Raw genomic sequence first — 13,452 nt, 5'->3', positions numbered from 1 at the left:
ATATCTAAATTTGATGCATATCCCATGCCTCGGGTGGATGAGCTTATTGAAAGGTTAGGCCAAACCCGGTATTTTTCTGTTTTGGACCTAACCCAAGTGTACTGGCAGGTACCCTTGATGGAGGCTGCCAAGGAGAAAACTGCTTTCATTACACCAGAGGGGGTGTACCAATATAAGGTGTTACCCTTCAGTCTGCATGGCGCCCCTGCCACTTATTAACGTCTAATGGACATTGTGCTTCGTCCACATTGGCGGTACGCCTCGGCTTACCTGGATGATATTGTCATTCACAGTACCGACTGGGAAAGTCGCCTGCCTAAAGTACAGGCCGTAGTGGACTCCCTTCGAAAGGCTGGTCTAACAGCTAACCCAAAAAAATGTGCGATAGGGTTAGAGGAGACCAAATACCTAGGGTATGTCATTGGGCGCGGAGTCATCAAACCCCAAGTAAACAAAATTGAGGAGATAAGGAATTGGCCCCGACCTGTCACCTCTAGGCAAGTAAAGTCATTCCTGGGAATGGTGGGCTATTATATGAGGTTCGTTCCCCATTTTGCCACTTTAGCAGCTCCATTGACAGGGCTCTTGAATGGACGGAAGTCCGTGATGGTTCACTGTAATGACTAGGCGTAAGAGGCTTTCTCCGCTTTGAAGTCGGCCCTGTGTGGGTCCTCGGTTTTGGTGATGCCCGAGTTCAAAAGGGAGTTTATAGTATAGACCGATGCCTCCGAAGTATGCCTCGGTGCTGTACAGTCTCAGGAAGTCAACGGGGAGGAGCATCCCATTGTCTTCCTCAGCCGTAAGCTCAATCCAGCCGAAACCGGGACAGGATAGTGGAGAGAGTGCCTGGCCATCAAGTGGGCACTCAAGTCTCTCAGCTATTATCGATTTGGGAGAAGGTTCTGCATGGTGACCGACAACTCCCCTCTCAAGTGGATAAGCCAGGCCAAAGAGAGGAATACTCGAGTCACCAGATGGTTCTTGTCCTTGCAAAACTTTAAGTTTACAGTAGAACACAGGGCAGGCCTGTTACAGGGAAACGCGGATGCCCTGTCCTGGGTACACTGTCTGGCGTGTGTTCACCCCCTCAGGGTTGAACAAAGGGGGGGGGGGGAGGTTGTGACATAGCAAGTGTTTTTTTGGGGGAAGGAAGGTATTTTTCTCCCAACACGAACGGCTGGGCTGATTTCCAGCCAGGTGCGATCAAATACCGGACCGGAGTTTAACCACCTCAGCTCCCCTAGCTTAAACACCCTTAATGACCAGACCACTTTTTACAATTCTGCACTACACTACTTTCATGGTTTATTGCTCGGTCATACAACTTACCACCCAAATTTATTTTACCTCCTTTTCTTCTCACTAATAGAGCTTTCATTTGGTGGTATTTCATTGCTGCTGACGTTTTTACTTTTTTTGATATTAATCGAAATTGACCGAAATTTTTGCAAAAAAATTACATTTTTCACTTTCTGTTGTAAAATTTTTCAAATAAAACTACATTTCTATATAAATTTTTCTCTAAATTTATTGTTCTACATGTCTTTGATAAAAAAAAATGCAATAAGTGTATATTTATTGGTTTGGGTAAAAGTTATAGCGTTTACAAACTATGGTGCAAAAATGTGAATTTATGCACTTTGACTTTCTGAGCACCTGTCATGTTTCCTGAGGTTCTACAATGCCCAGACAGTAGAAACACCCCACAAATGATCCCATTTCGGAAAGTAGACACCCTAAGGTACTCGCTGATGGGCATAGTGAGTTCATGGAAGTTTTTATTTTTTGTCACAAGTTAGCGGAAAATGATTATTTATTTTTTATTTTTCTTACAAAGTCTCATATTCCACTAACTTGTGACAAAAAATAAAATTTTACATGAACTCGCCATGCCCCTCACAAAATACCTTGGGGTGTCTTCTTTCCAAAATGGGGTCACTTGTGGGGTATTTATACTGCCCTGGCATTTTAGGGGACCTAAAGCGTGAGAAGAAGTTTGGAATCCAAATGCGTAAAAAATGCCCTGTGAAATCGTAAAGATACTCATTGGAATTTGGGCCCCTTTGCGCACCTAGGCTGCAAAAAAGTGTCACACATGTGGTATCGCCGTACTCAGGGGAAGTAGGGCAATGTGTTTTGGGGTGTATTTTTACATATACCCATGCTGGGTGAGATAAATATCTCTGTAAAAGACAACTTTTCCCATTTTGTTTTATACAAAGTTGTCATTTTACTGAGATATTTCTCACACACAGTATGGGTATATGCAAAAATACACCCCAAAACACATTGCCCTACTTCTCCTGAGTACAGCGATACCACATGTGTGACACTTTTTTGCAGCCTAGGTGCGCAAAGGGGCCCAAATTCCAATGAGTATTTTTAGGACTTCACAGGGCATTTTTTACGCATTTGGATTCCAAACTACTTCTCACGCTTTAGGGCCCTTAAAATGCCTGGGCAGTATGAATACCCCATAAGTGACCCCATTTTGGAAAGAAGACACCCCAAGGTATTCCATGAGGGGCATGGCGAGTTCCTAGAATATTATTTTTTTGGCACAAGTTAGCGGAAAATGATGTTATTTTATTTATTTTTTCTCTAAGGCTACTTTCACACTTGCGGCAGGACGGATCCGACAGGCTGTTCACCATGTCGGATCCGTCCTTCCGCTATTTTGCCGTGCCGCCGGACTGCCGCTCCGTCCCCATTGACTATAATGGGGACGGGGTGGAGCTCCGGCGCAGCACGGCGGCAGCCGCCAGACTAAAAAGTCCTGCATGTCCGACTTTTTAGTCCGGCGGTTTCCGCCATGCTGCGCCGGAGCTCCGCCCCCGTTCCCATTATAGTCAATGGGGACGGAGCGGCGGTCCGGCGGCACGGCGAAATAGCGGAAGGACGGATCCGACATGGTGAACAGCCTGTCGGATACGTCCTGCCGCAAGTGTGAAAGTACCCTTACAAAGTCTCATATTCCACTAACTTGTGATAAAAAATAAAATTTTACATGAACTCGCCATGCCCCTCACGAAATACCTTGGGGTGTCTTCTTTACAAAATGGGGTCACATGTGGGGTATTTATACTGCCCTGGCATTTTAGGGTCCCTAAAGCGTGAGAAGAAGTCTGGAATATAAATGTCTAAAAATTCTACGCATTTGGATTCCGTGAGGGGTATGGTGAGTTCATGTGAGATTTTATTTTTTGTCACAAGTTAGTGGAATATGAGACTTTGTAAGAAAAAACAAAAAACAAATATATATTTCTGCTAACTTGTGGCAAAAAAAAAAATCTTCTATGAACTCGCCATGCCCAACAAAAGTTATCTTTATAGCGCCGCAGCGATTTTACTGTGTTTTTGCAGTCATCAGAAAAAATATATATTTCTGTCACTGCGGTGGGGCGGACTGATCGCAAGTGTGTGCACAAGATCAGGCCTGATCGGGCGAACACTGCGTTTTTTGTAGAGCCTATAGAACATGTCCTATTCTTGTCCGCAATTGCGGACAAGAAAAGGCATTTTCTATATAGTTCTGGCAATGTGCGGATCCGTAAAATGCGGAAAGCACATTGCCGGTGTCCGTGTTTTGCGGATCCGTAAAACACATACGGACGTCTGAATGGAGCCTTACAGAGGGGTGATCAATGACAGGGGGGTGATCAGGGAGTCTATATGGGGTGATCAGGGGTTAATAAGTGCCAGGGGGGGGGTGTAGTGTAGTGTGGTGCTACTTACAGAGCTGCCTGTGTCCTCTGGTGGTCGATCCAAGCAAAAGGGACCACCAGAGGACCAGGTAGCAGGTATATCAGACGCTGTTAACAAAACAGCGTCTGATATACCTTTCAGGGGTTAAAAAAATCGCATCTACAGCCTGCCAGCGAATGATCGCCGCTGGCAGGCTGTAGATCAACTCGTTTACCTTCCGATCCTGTGAACGCGCGCTCCTGTGTGCGCGAGTTCACAGGAAATCTCGCGTCTCGCGAGAGGACACGCCGTAGCATCCAGGAGGAATAACCCGGCCGCCCGCAGGACGCATCCCTGCGTTAGGCGGTCGGGAGGTGGTTAAGTGCCGGTCTGGGTTTTGGCAGCACCTGGCTGTCCTTTATATAGGCAGCTGGGCTCAGAATCTGAGTCTCTGTCTTGGGATGTGAAGCATGGTGCTGTGCTGGAAGGTTCAGAGCCGCATGAGGGCTGCACGCTGGGAAACAGGCCCCCTAAAGCCTGCTGTGAACTGTCGGGGATAAAATGGCTAGAAAGGTGACGTGTCTGTTCTATGGACTTTTCATTGTGTGAATTAACACCAAGACTGTAATAAGTCGTTTTTCTTTTGCCTTTTGTTTGAATAAACACTGAAATTTTGATTTACAAACTTGTTTTGCCTCTGTTCTGCGTCTGCTTACCCTGCCTACCAGAGCAAATCCTCACAATATATATAAATTAACTTCGATAGTGTCACATATTATATAGATAACTCTGTGTATAATGTCAGAGTTTTTATCTCTACATAGATGTAATAATCACAATAGTAGTGAAATGAATAGAATGCTTATAAAGCAAATATAAAATTTAATCAGATATAAAATTAAATGAAAACGCATCACTAACGCAGCTTTATTGTGTCCTCATCTATTAGTCTCTTTTCTTCTCTAAATTTGGACAACTAGAAAAACTTGGAAACATATAGAGAACTATAATAATTATTGGGGATATATAAGGGATGCAGTTGCGTCTTCTATGGGTTTTTAATGCGCTTCCAATGTTCTTCTTTTTCTCCATTATAAGAGAAAATATATAAAAATAGTATATAAAAGATATATGTATCTTCTATAGATTTTATAAAAAAGAAATCACATAAAAAAAGCTATTGCGTTTTTGATGCGTTTCCAACTTTTTCTTTAATGCAATATGTGTTCCCCTTTCCTCACCTGAATTATATTCAAATACAGGAGTATTCAGAGTAAAGACAGGGGTATTCAGAGTGAAGATAAGGGTATTCAGAGTGAAGATAAGGGTATTCAGAGTGAAGACAGGGGTATTCAGAGTGAAGAAAGGGGTATTCAGAGTGAAGATAAGGGTATTCAGAGTGAAGATAAGGGTATTCAGAGTGAAGACGGGGGTATTCAGAGTGAAGATAAGGGTATTCAGAGTGAAGACAGGGGTATTCAGAGTGAAGATAAGGGTATTCAGAGTGAAGATAAGGGTATTCAGAGTGAAGACAGGGGTATTCAGAGTGAAGAAAGGGGTATTCAGAGTAAAGACAGGGGTATTCAGAGTGAAGATAAGGGTATTCAGAGTGAAGACAGGGGTATTCAGAGTGAAGATAAGGGTATTCAGAGTGAAGACGGGGGTATTCAGAGTGAAGACGGGGGTATTCAGAGTGAAGACGGGGGTATTCAGAGTGAAGACGGGGGTATTCAGAGTGAAGAAAGGGGTATTCAGAGTGAAGACGGGGGTATTCAGAGTGAAGACGGGGGTATTGAGAGTGAAGACGGGGGTATTGAGAGTGAAGACGGGGGTATTCAGAGTCAAGACGGGGGTATTCAGAGTCAAGACGGGGGTATTCAGAGTCAAGACGGGGGTATTCAGAGTCAAGACTGGGGTATTCAGAGTCAAGACGGGGGTATTCAGAGTCAAGACGGGGGTGTTCAGAGTGAAGACGGGGGTGTTCAGAGTCAAGACGGGGGTGTTCAGAGTGAAGACGGGGGTGTTCAGAGTGAAGATAAGGGTATTCAGAGTGAAGACAGGGGTATTCAGAGTGAAGAAAGGGGTATTTAGAGTGAAGACGGGGGTGTTCAGAGTGAAGACGGGGGTGTTCAGAGTGAAGACGGGGGTATTCAGAGTGAAGATAAGGGTATTCAGAGTGAAGACAGGGGTATTCAGAGTGAAGAAAGGGGTATTCAGAGTGAAGACGGGGGTATTCAGAGTAAAGACGGGGGTATTGAGAGTGAAGACGGGGGTATTCAGAGTGAAGACGGGGGTATTGAGAGTGAAGACGGGGGTATTGAGAGTGAAGACGGGGGTATTCAGAGTGAAGACGGGGGTATTCAGAGTCAAGACTGGGGTATTCAGAGTGAAGACGGGGGTGTTCAGAGTGAAGACGGGGGTGTTCAGAGTGAAGACGGGGGTGTTCAGAGTGAAGACGGGGGTGTTCAGAGTGAAGACGGGGGTGTTCAGAGTGAAGACGGGGGTGTTCAGAGTGAAGACGGGGGTGTTCAGAGTGAAGACGGGGGTGTTCAGAGTGAAGACGGGGGTGTTCAGAGTGAAGACGGGGGTGTTCAGAGTGAAGACGGGGGTATTCAGAGTCAAGACTGGGGTATTCAGAGTCAAGACGGGGGTATTCAGAGTCAAGACGGGGGTATTCAGAGTGAAGACGGGGGTATTCAGAGTGAAGACGGGGGTGTTCAGAGTGAAGACGGGGGTATTCTCCAGTTGCCACCTTCCAAGGTGGCTAACAAATATACCAACAAGCCAATTCAGACGTCTAAAAAGAAACTGTACAAGAAACTGTACCCCCCAGAAATAGTGGACACATCACTCAAAAAAGTAAGAACTATGGAGAGAGGCTCTTTCTTTACAGAGAATAAAAATGCAAAAAAAGTTGACGACTCTCTTCGGATTATTCTCCCTTTTAACAGTCGTCATAAAAAGATAGAAAACATAGGAAAAAGACACTGGCACCACTTAGAAGATAAAATAATCAGCCCCACTCTAACCTCACTACCAAAAATCACTTACACAAAAGCACCGAATTTAGGTTTAAAAGTCGCCCCCTCATACAAAAGAGCTGGAATAGGAGAAACACATAATTGGTTGAACTCAAAAGGATTTTTTATTTGTGGAGCAACAATTGCAGATAAACTACATTTCCAAAAAAGACTACTAATGTATGCTCCACACGGAATACCTTCCATCTAGATATTAAAGATCACTTGACATGTAACTCAATGGACGTTATCTATATCCTACAATGCCCTTGCAATAAACAATATATCGGCAGAACCAAATGTGTGTTCAAGAAAAGAATAGCAGAACATATTAATAACATCAGAAAGGGCTTTGAACAACACTCCTTAGGCTACTGTCACACTCGCGTTTTGGGTGGATCCGTCATGGGACAGCAAAATGCTGCAGGCAGAGTTTTGGTGTCCGCCTACAGAGCGGAATGGAGACTGAACGAAGGCAAACTGATGCATTCTGAGCGGATCCTTTTCTATTCAGAATGCATTAGGGCAAAACTGATGCGTTTTGGACCGGATTGTGAGAGCCCTGAATGGATCTCACAAACAGAAAGCTAAAACGCCAGTGTGAAAGTAGCCTTATCCAAACACTATAAAGAAATTCACAATCAAGATCCATCGACACTTACCTTTACAGCCTTAGAAAAAGTAAGAAGACCATGGAGGGGTGGGGACCATCTAGCGTCTATGTCTAGACTGGAGTCCAGTCCATCTTTGAATTCGAGACACTGATCCCCAATGGTGTAAATGCGGAAATCGAGCTCTTTGGGTTTTTGTAATAGGTCGGGTGCCTTTCCAGGACGTGACATCGAGGTCAGGCTGTCTACCAGCACCTCGATCTCAGCTCCGGGGGGAGGGGGGCCGGGCCTTCACTCTGAATATTGCATTTTTTATGTGATTTCTTTTATATGTATCTTTTATATATTTTATATATCTTTTATATACTATTTTTATACCTTTTCTCTTATAATGGAGAAAAAGAAGAAAATTGGAAGCGCATTAAAAATGTATTAAAAACACATAGAAGACGCAACTGCATCCCTTATACTGTATATATATATACCAATATGGAGATTCAGTCCACCTATTCTATTCATCTAAATGAAAGAACAAATGTTACTCCACCTCTATTAGGACTATAAAAGGTGCAATTGTATGGGGTCCTTGAAAATTAGCCACTGATGAAGGAGCAGGGGGCTCCAAAACGCGTATGGAGGAACTGTAACAACCTAAAAGGATTATTCCCATAACACGGAACAACAATAACCTATGAATTGCAACTATACTGAGCGCGCTGGCTCAGCCTGTGAACCTGACACGTGGGACACCACGTGACACACCGAGCAACACGTGACACGCTGAACACAGGCGAGACGCAAGGAGCCGGACGCCGCTACCGGGGAGCGAGATACTAACCTCTGAGCCAGGGACTGTTCCCACAGAAGGCTGCATCATGGTAAAACCTAATCAAACAGCATTAAGAGGTATGGCATTATGTACCCTGTGTAAGAGAAAAGGTAAAATAACTAAGAGGAACCGTGAATAATGATCGATAGTCCTAAACAATGACCGAAGAAATGGGAATAACCTCGGATGGTTAAATACAACTAACCGTATATGGACCCCATCCAGTCATAGAGTGCCTAAAAGGAACACTGTTATCCCACTCTTCATGAACTGCTTCTTATGAATTGGTATCTGGATACTTTAGGAATTGATGCCTGGACATTTTATGGATTGACGTTTGGATTTGCCGACACTTGAATATGACATCATGACGTATCTGTCGGATGTATAGACATACACCTGTTTGTGGAACTCTTTATCTAGATTAGCTGCTAGCTCGCTGTGTATATATCGTGACCTCATGATCTTACTTCTTTATCCACTTCTTTACCTTGGCTGTTTAACAACCTGAATTGGGTAGGAAGCCAACACTAATGGGCATTGGGCAGAGTAAGAGCCAGGGCTTAGTGTAGAAGTGTGCCACAGCTTGGGAGGCATGGGCACAGACAGGGAAATGCTTCATTATAATGACTACTTTACGTCTAATGCCGTGCTTCCATCCCCACCAAGTATTTCATTGAGATGGTGACAAGACTTCCTGGGATCCCTGACACTGATTGGGTTACTAGGTGACTGGTTTCTGCTATTGCCGTGCTCGATTGCTCCGCGATAGACTTCTCTCGCCTGGAGACGCAGCTTCGATTGCTGCTGCCTGGCCGTGTGAGCGCTCAGCTGATCTGCTCGCAGGGAACAGGAAGCTGCGAGTAGTCCCTGAGCCTGTGCTTCCCTTCCACAGCCCTGCGGCCACTGCCAAGCTGAGCCGGGCATCTGCATGAGGCACGAAGCGCACTCCCTCTCTACACCGCAGGTAACATAGCAGGCGGCTGCTCCAGTGTGTTCCGCTGTGCTTGGCAGGGGCATGGCTACCGTGGGGATGAATGGCCACACTTGCCATCCTGTCATACACTGGCATTTCCTGCTGACATCAGACTTTCTCCGTCACGTGACATGGGGGCTGTCACCCAGCTTTCCAGGCGTGTGATGGGTGCCCCCTGCAGACAGGCAGATTCAGGCCTGCTGGGCTTGTACAATGTGTGCTATAGACCGCAGATACAGGTGGTTGTCAGCAGGACAAGAGTTTGGGAGGAGCTTTGTGAGGGCAGCCAATCAGCGAGGAGGAGCGCCAGAGTCCTTTCCAGCTGGACACCAGGTGCAGTGGAATTGTTAGGAATCTTCCAGATGTCTTTTGCCACTGTCTCATGAATTAACGTGATTCTGAAAACTTTGAGTTGAAAGTTTTTTGAACTTTATTATATATTCATGCCCCCCTTTTCAAAAGCTTTTGAGATGTAATTTCAAAGGAAGTTCAAGGCAGATGTGGTAAAACATCCCGGAAATAAATAGTGCTTTTTATTTTTTGTTACCGCTACATGACGTCTCAAAAGATGCAGTTGTGTGCTCGGTGGTATGTCAGATTGGTAGCTTTTCTACAAAGGTCCATCATGGCTGAGGAGCCCTTTCATGTATGTAGAAGGCCTCGTGCACACCACCTTATGTATATGTGCATTCCATATTTTACGGAACAGCTGGCCCCTGATAGAACAGTACTATCCTTGTCTGTAATGCGGACATTATTAGGACCTGTTCTATTTTTTGGCTGAATGGAAATACGGACATATGGAAATGGGATGCACACGGAGTAACTTCCGTTTTTTTTGCGGACCCATTGAAATGAATGGTTCCGTATACGGTCCGCAAAAGAATCGGAACAGAGAGGGAAAGAAAATACGTTTGTGAGTCCTAAAGTACAGGATCTAAATCGGTGACGGGTCTTCTTCATTAGCTTAGGCGGTGGTTGCTCTACACATGGGGCCGGGGCGGGGGGGATTTTTAAAGTCTGTTTTGCAGAAGTCAATGTTGCTGTAATTTGTGCCAAATGCATCAAACGATACACAATGTTGATCTATTTGGTGACTCTTTGAAGGGATTTTCAGAGATCTTTTAACTGATGACCTATCCTCTGGTGCCTTTTCCAACAGCTGATTGGCGAGGGTCCCGGGAGTCAGACCCCCACGATCAGATACTGATGACCTATCCTCTGGTGCTGGAGCCTTTTCCAACAGCTGATTGGCGAGGGTCCCGGGTGTCAGACCCCCACCGATCAGATACTGATGACCTATCCTCTGGTGCTGGAGCCTTTTCCAACAGCTGATTGGTGAGGGTCCCGGGAGTCAGACCCCCACTGATCAGATACTAATGACCTATCCTCTGGTGCTGGAGCCTTTTCCAACAGCTGATTGGCGAGGGTCCCGGGTGTCAGACCCCCACCGATCAGATACTGATGACCTATCCTCTGGTGCTGGTGCCTTTTCCAGCAGCTGATTGGCGAGGGTCCCGGGTGTCAGACCCCCACGATCAGATACTGATGACCTATCCTCTGGTGCTGGTGCCTTTTCCAACAGCTGATTGGCGAGGGTCCCGGGTGTCAGACCCCCACCGATCAGATACTGATGACCTATCCTCTGGTGCTGGAGCCTTTTCCAACATCTGATTGGTGAGGGTCCCGGGAGTCAGACCCCCACCGATCAGATACTGATGACCTATTCTCTGGTGCTGGAGCCTTTTCCAACAGCTGATTGGTGAGGGTCCCGGGAGTCAGACCCCCACCGATCAGATACTAATGACCTATCCTCTGGTGCTGGTGCCTTTTCCAACAGCTGATTGGCGAGGGTCCCGGGTGTCAGACCCCCACCAATCAGATACTGATGACCTATCCTCTGGTGCTGGTGCCTTTTCCAACAGCTGATTGGCGAGGGTCCCGGGAGTCAGACCCCCACCTATCAGATACTAATGACCTATCCTCTGGTGCTGGTGCCTTTTCCAACAGCTGATTGGCGAGGGTCCCGGGTGTCAGACCCGCACGATCAGATACTGATGACCTATCCTCTGGTGCTGGTGCCTTTTCCAACAGCTGATTGGCGAGGGTCCCGGGTGTCAGACCCCCACCGATCAGATACTGATGACCTATCCTCTGGTGCTGGTGCCTTTTCCAACAGCTGATTGGCGAGGGTCCCGGGTGTCAGACCCCCACCGATCAGATACTGATGACCTATCCTCTGGTGCTGGAGCCTTTTCCAACAGCTGATTGGTGAGGGTCCCGGGAGTCAGACCCCCACTGATCAGATACTAATGACCTATCCTCTGGTGCTGGAGCCTTTTCCAACAGCTGATTGGCGAGGGTCCCTGGAGTCAGACCCCCACCGATCAGATACTAATGACCTATCCTCTGGTGCTGGAGCCTTTTCCAACAGCTGATTGGCGAGGGTCCCGGGTGTCAGACCCCCACCGATCAGATACTGATGACCTATCCTCTGGTGCTGGTGCCTTTTCCAACAGCTGATTGGTGAGGGTCCCGGGTGTCAGACCCCCACCGATCAGATACTGATGACCTATCCTCTGGTGCTGGTGCCTTTTCCAACATCTGATTGGTGAGGGTCCCGGGTGTCAGACCCCCACCGATCAGATACTGATGACATCCTCAAGTCTAAGGCTAGGGCGGTATTACAACTACACTGCAACATGTGTCACATATTTTACAATGCTATTGTGGCACTGTGCGACATACGGCAACACGATAATCCATCTTGGATGGTTTTTTGCAGCATGTTGCAGTGCGACACCATACACTAGCTTTATAAAATATGTTGCGCGGCATTACTGTGACAAATGTCGTCATATAGCCCTAGCCTAACACTTCTTCCTTCAGCTGTTATTACACTTTCTACGTCGCCCCTGTACAGAATTAACCCTTTGACTGCCAGTTGTGTTTGGACATTTTGTTCAGTGTGTGTAGAGTTCATACCTACCACTTAGGCCTAAAATTTACATGCACTTCTTCATAAAAACACCAGCATTTGAAAGACCAAAAATCAGTTTTTGAACTGGAAACTTTAAAAAGGCAACAACCGATAAAATAGAGGGATTACAGTCCTGTAAGTGCTCCGCCCGAAGTAGACAACCTGATGATTGCAGTTGCCTTGATGGGCTGTTGACAGCCATGTGCACCTCTGACTAAGGGCTAATGCACACAAACGTATTTTCTTTCCGTGTCCGTTCCGTGTTTTTTTTTTGCGAACCCTATTTGGAACCATTCACTTTAAGTCACTCCGTGTGCATTCCGTTTCCGTATTTCTGTTCGGCAAAAAATAGAACATGTCCTATTATTGTCCGCATTACGGACAAGGATAGGACTGTTTAAATAGGGGCCAGCTGTTCCGTTCCGCAAAATATGGAATGCACACGGATGTCATCCGTATTTTTTGTGAATCTGTTTTTTTGCGGACCGCGAAATACATACGTTTGTGTGCATAAGCCCTTACAAATATTTTTTTAAACGCATGAAAAGAAACATTTGCACCTTAAACACAGAAGCAAAAGTACAGCGCCTTAAGTGAATTTAGCGACAGTGCACATGGCCGACCAGCCACTATGTACATTTTGAGGGACCTACTAGGGTTAGGCAATATACCGGTATTTACTATATACCGCGGTATTAAGATATATCAGTTTATTAATTACCGCAGTAGTTTAGTGACATCATCGGAGCAGTCAGCACTGTCAATGGGCGCTGTGAATGTCAAGATCGCTGAAGGCTCCAGATGCCCACCAGCAAGCCTCGATGAGCCGTTGCATTGTCTTCCATGAAGATGAAATTAGGCCTGTGTTGTTCATGCAGAGGCACAATGACTGGATGCATTATGTTACTCAAGTAGTATGGGCTCGTCGCTGTACCATTCACAAAGTGTAGGCCAGTTGTGTATTGACTAGACCCACCTGCCCACACTGTTACACCACCACCAAAGACTCATCTGGTGACAACAGTGGCTAATGCATAGCGTTCTCCTTGGCGTCTCCAACATAATTGGTGGCCATCATTTCTGCTCAGCTTGAATCAACCTTTCATTGGTGAACATCACTGAGGCCCACTGGTCCCTTGTCCAGCGTAGATGATCCCTGGCCCATGCAAGATGATGACGCCTGTGGCCAGGTACCATTGCAGGTCGTCTAGCACGCAGACTACACTGATGTATATGGTTTCGAATTGTCTGACGAGACACTTGGGTGCCTCTCACCTCCCTTAAATGTGCCTGAAGTTGTGTGGCATGCACAATCCAGTTCCGTAGGGCATTGTTCACAATCAAGCGGCCAT

The 13,452-nt window shown here is 46.1% G+C and overlaps 1 protein-coding gene across 2 annotated transcripts in view; it reads left to right on the top strand.

Moving 5' to 3' along the window:
* The window catches only part of PIKFYVE (phosphoinositide kinase, FYVE-type zinc finger containing), a 326,446-nt gene that overhangs the window by 26,105 nt on the left and 286,889 nt on the right, over nucleotides 1-13,452 (top strand). The window contains exon 1 of one of the 2 annotated variants that reach the window (XM_040441688.1): nucleotides 8,962-9,111. The exons of the other annotated variant lie outside the window; for it this stretch is intronic. The gene's annotated coding sequence lies outside the window, so the exon portion shown is untranslated. Of the gene's footprint in view, nucleotides 1-8,961; nucleotides 9,112-13,452 lie in introns of those variants that run through there. 2 annotated transcript variants of the gene reach the window in all.

Source organism: Bufo bufo, chromosome 7, assembly GCF_905171765.1.
Source record: "Bufo bufo chromosome 7, aBufBuf1.1, whole genome shotgun sequence".
In the NCBI taxonomy this organism is placed as follows: Eukaryota; Metazoa; Chordata; class Amphibia; order Anura; family Bufonidae; genus Bufo; species Bufo bufo.
The sequence above is the reverse complement of the archived record's forward strand: the minus strand, read 5'-3'. Positions and strand labels throughout refer to the sequence as shown.